Source organism: Elephantulus edwardii, unplaced genomic scaffold (genome assembly GCF_000299155.1).
Source record: "Elephantulus edwardii isolate Elephantulus edwardi_28Jun2011 unplaced genomic scaffold, EleEdw1.0 scaffold00041, whole genome shotgun sequence".
NCBI lineage: Eukaryota > Metazoa > Chordata > Mammalia > Macroscelidea > Macroscelididae > Elephantulus > Elephantulus edwardii.
Window position 1 is genome coordinate 17,688,530 of NW_006399791.1, and position 5,339 is coordinate 17,693,868.

Consider the following 5,339-nt stretch of genomic DNA (forward strand, 5'->3'; position numbering starts at 1 on the left):
TCACATGCAAGCAAGATTCTTCTGAAGATCATCCAAAAACGATTAGAACAGCACATCAGCAGAGAACTGCTGGAAGTCCAGGCTGGGTTTAGAAGGGGTCGTGGTTGGTGATGGGTCTAAACGTGCTAGACCCCCATACTTCTCACTCCTGGCTCTGTGATGGGAGACTTCTGTGTCTCCATGACCCCAGCAACAAAAAGAATTGGAAGATCTTCCAGGAGTGTTGGAAACAAGGCCAGCCAGTGCTGGTTTCAGGGGTACATAAAAAACTCAAGTCTGAACTCTGGAAGCCAGAAGCCTTTAGCCAGGAATTTGGAGATCAAGATGTGGACTTGGTGAACTGCAGGAACTGTGCTATCATTTCCGATGTGAAAGTTTGGGATTTCTGGGATGGCTTTGAGATTATATGCAAGCGACTAAGGTCAGAAAACGGACAGCCAATGGTGCTCAAGCTCAAGGACTGGCCGCCTGGGGAAGATTTTCGAGACATGATTCCAACAAGGTTTGAAGATCTCATGGAGAACCTTCCTCTTCCAGAATATACTAAACGAGATGGGAGGCTCAATCTAGCCTCTAGGCTGCCGAGCTACTTTGTAAGGCCTGATCTGGGCCCCAAGATGTACAACGCCTATGGTTTGATAACCACAGAAGATAGACGTGTTGGTACAACAAATCTTCACTTAGATGTGTCTGATGCAGTTAATGTGATGGTGTATGTTGGAATTCCCATCGGGGAAGGTGCTCATGATGAAGAAGTACTTAAGACTATTGATGAGGGAGATGCTGATGATGTGACAAAGCAGAGGATTCATGATGGAAAAGAAAAGTCAGGTGCTTTGTGGCACATCTATGCAGCCAAGGATGCAGAAAAGATTCGGGAGCTGCTTCGGAAGGTTGGAGAAGAGCAAGGCCAAGAAAATCCCCCTGATCATGACCCAATTCATGACCAAAGTTATGAAAAAAAAAAAGTACCTGGACCAGACCCTCCGTAAGCGACTCTATGAGGCGTATGGCGTGCAAGGTTGGGCCATTGTACAGTTCCTGGGGGATGCTGTCTTCATACCGGCTGGAGCCCCGCACCAAGTTCACAATCTCTATAGTTGCATAAAAGTAGCAGAAGACTTTGTATCTCCAGAACATGTAAGGCACTGTTTCCGCCTGACCCAGGAATTCAGGCATCTTTCTAACACTCATACAAACCATGAGGATAAACTGCAGGTTAAGAACATCATTTACCATGCAGTGAAAGATGCTGTTGGCACCCTCAAGGCTCATGAATCCAAACTGGCAAGGTCTTAGGCATGGCAGAATTTTAGACTCTCCTGTGAAGCAGGTCTTTCACTCACAACACATATAGGGAACGGCAGGGGTTCTCTGCTGGAGCAGAGGCCTTTAACTCGGAGCCAGTGTGGTCAGTATTACAACCTCTCCAGCCACTCTTTTCTACGCTGCCTCAACACTGAAGATTGACACAGGAAAGTTGCACTGTTCACACACACAGTTTCAGAATCCACACTGAGGGCACCACATCCCATCCTGTGGCCTTTTGGAAATTCTAATTGCCAGGAAATCAATGGGCTTTCCTGCACATTCTCGTGATTTCAATTTCATGGAAACCAGGAAAGAAAAAAAAAGAAGGGGTCGTGGTACTAGGGATATTGTTGCTGATGTTAGATGGATCTTGGCTGAAAGCAGAGAATACCAGAAGAATGTCTATCTGTGTTTCATTGACTATGCAAAGGCATTTGACTGTGTGGATCATAACAAACTGTGGCTGACTCTGAGAAGAATGGGAATCCCAGAACATTTAATTGTGCTAATGCGAAACCTGTACTTGGACCAAGAGGCAGTAGTCAGAACAGAGCAGGGTAACAATGCATGGTTCAAAATTGGGAAGGGTATACGCCAGGGATGCATCCTGTCTCCATACCTTTTCAACATGTATGCAGAGCAGATTATCAGAGAGGCTGGGCTCTATGAGGAGAATTGTGGCATCAGGATTGGTGGAAGATCTATTAACAATCTGCGTTATGCAGATGACACAACCCTGCTTGCTGAAACTGAGGAGGACCTCATGCACTTGCTGCGAAGGGTCAAGGACTGGAGCCTTCAGTATGGACTGAGGCTCAATGTCAAGAAGACAAAGATTCTCACCACTGGACCAATTGGCAGCGTCAGGATGGATGACAAAGAGACTGAGAGTGTTCACAGCTTCAGCTTGCTCGGCTCCACAGTCAACACTCTTGGTACCAGCAGTCAGGAAATCAAAAAGCGTATCGCGATGGGAAAGTCTGCTGTTAGGGACCTCTCAAAGGTACTCAGGAGCAACAGTGTCTCTCTGGAGACTAAGGTGCGCCTGATACAGGCCATGGTCTTTGCAATCGCTTATTATGCATCAGAGAGTTGGACAATGACTAGGGAGGACAGAAGGAGAGTGGATGCTTTTGAGCTGTGGTGCTGGAGAAGGGTACTGAATGTACCATGGACTGCCAGGGAAACAAACAGATTTATCTTGGAGAGGATTAAACCAAGCTACTCCTTGGAGGCAAGGATTCTGGGGCTTCATCTGACATACTTTGGACATGTTGCCAGGAGGGACGGGTCCTTGGAGAGGGACATCATGCTTGAAAGGGTGGAGGGACGGCGCAGGAGGGGAAGACCCTTTATGAGATGGATTGATTCAGTGACTGGGGTAATCGAGATGGGTGTGTCAGAGGTGGTGCGGTTGGCGCAGCATAGAGCAGGGTTTAGGGCTGTTGTGCATAGGGTCGCTATGAGTCAGAAACGACTCGACGGCACATAACAACAACAACAACATGATGATTTTATCATCATGTAGTAATAAAAATTCTACCAGAAAAAAGATCTAAGAAGAGAAATATTGTAGGTGTTATTCCCTTGGATAAATGGTCTCAACCAGCAGCCAATGAGAATGCTTCTGGACATGAGGGGTTTGTGGAATCCATCTGTTTGGGCTTCGTCTTGCTTTGAGAATCTGATTCCTCAGTTTGATTTAAGAAACACTGTCTGGAGAGTAAATAAATATGTCCTGAGTTGGCATGCCATGAATCTCCCATTCTATCTCTATTTAGTCTTTCAAGAGCCAATAATAGATGCAGCTACTTGAACTCCCAACTGGGGATCCCAAAATGACACAGAACCTGGCAGTGCTATTCTGTGCTCCCTGTTTGGTATCTGCTTGGCGTGACCTTCTGCTCTGTAAAAGCGGGGTGTGGAGTGTTGCATATGGAGCAGATAGATGTCATTGTCTTCATGCAAAAACCTTTGCAAGTTTCCAAGGATGACCTTGACTAGGTCTGGCTTGTCCTTTTGTCCCTGTGACTATCTAGCACAAAGCAAACTCTCAATGAATGCTCATTAACATCAGAAGCATAAGCAAACTTTGTGTTTAACCAGTGACTCAAAAATAGCCACAATCAGGACCCAGCAGCATACAGTTCTTCCCTGTACATAAGGTCAACAGGGGTAGGAACCAAGTCAAGGACAGCTAACAGTATTTTTAAGCAGGTTCATGGCATAAGCCACACAAAGGCCAGAGTTTATCCCAAGAGCCCAGAGAGATTGAAATATCCTATTAGGTTCTGCCATATCTTTCTGACAGGAGAAAGCTGTCACGTTTAAAAAATGAATGTTTTTTAACACAAGCACTATACATGCTGCTTCGTAGGGGGGAAAAAGATTCCTCTCAAAAAACGAACATTTACCTTTCCAGGTCAATAGCAACAGCCCCCTCTGCTTCGTGGTTGTGAGGAAGAGTGTGAGTGTGAGAATAAATGTGCAGCACAGCACCAGCCCTTGGAGACTGACAACACATTTCCATACGCTTGTGGGAAATGTGAGGGCAAACCCATATGTCTCAAGAACAGAGACTTAAGAATAGGGGAACCATAATTCTCCCTGGCATTGGTTGGAATTCCAAATAGATACCAATTTCCGTGATTTTCTGCCAAGGATCTCTCTGCAAAAGCCATCTAGTTTCCTGCTTCTGCAAAGAGAGCTCTCTGAGTGTGTCGTAAAAGGAGTCCTAGTGGTGCAATGGTGAAATGCATGGATTGAGTCAGCAGTTTGGGACCATCAGTTACTACACAAGAGGTGGATGAGACAGTCTCCTTTTGTGAAGAGCACAGCCTTGGAAACCCGATGGGCAGTTCTACTCTGTCCAAAATGGCGGCTGTGAGTTGGAATCCACTTCACAAAAACAGATTTAGGATTAGAAGGCAGTTACCTGGACAACTGATTGGAAGAGATACACATTTGTGACCCCTCTCCCCCCTCCACAAAAAGGAGATCCAGTAGAATGCATGTTATTAAAAAATAGCATTACCATTTCATGCAAGTACAATCTTTCTGTGGATAATTAAAAAACAAAGGAAATAGAAACTGCAAGCTGAATTCAGAAGAGGCCGTAAAAGGAGGTATATCATTACTGATGGAGAAGGGATTTTGGCTGAAATCAGGGGATACCAGAAAGACATTTACTTGTGTTAGAGTAACTATTCAAAAGCATTCAACCATGTGGACCATAGTAAATTATGGATAAAATTGAAAAGGGGAGGACTGGTGGTGTAGTGCATGATGAGCTTTATTGCTGACCCAAAGGTTGCAAGTCTTGAATAGTTCCAAATCCACCAGGCACTCCTGGGGAAAGACTGGCAGGCTTCTCTTCTTCCTCATCTTTTTAGAAATTATTTTTGTTTACATTGATTTGGATACAAAATTTATACATGTTTTGTTTCATTTCTATAAATTATGTTTCACGCATACCTCTATTCACATTGTGTTTCATACGATCATTCCCATACATTGTGTTTTATAAAACTAATCACCATTGGCTCATACCCACCATTACCCTCCCTTTTCAGGTCCCTACTTGATCTTTCCTAATTCCTTCATCCTCTCCCTCTGCCTACCAAATTCTGCAACCTTCTCCCCACCCTCAGATTCTTTCCTCCTTCCTCTTTCCCCTTTGGATTTTTGTACACATCTTACTAGTAATCCTTATATTTTTACAATAATGGTCTTAGGCGTACTGCTCTCCAGTCTCTCCCATGTTATATAGTATTTTTCTAAACGTTGTTCCTGAGTGCTCTGTAGTATTCTTTTGTGTGAATGTACAGTTTGGTGTTTTCTAAAAAATCTGAACATAGAAATTTTATATCACCAAGCAATTCCGCTGCTAGGTATATACCATGAGGGAAATAAAATTGAGACATGAATAGAGATTTGTATACCAATGTTCATAGCAGCATTGTTCACAATAGCAAGAAAATGGCAACAGCCCAAATGTCCATCAACAAATGGGTTGAGAAATTGTTATC

The 5,339-nt window shown here is 44.1% G+C and overlaps 1 pseudogene; it reads left to right on the plus strand.

The window, feature by feature from the left end:
- LOC102857363 overlaps window positions 1-1,299 on the plus strand; it is a 146,621-nt pseudogene extending 145,322 nt beyond the window's left edge.
- Window positions 1,300-5,339: the final 4,040 nt, after the last annotated feature.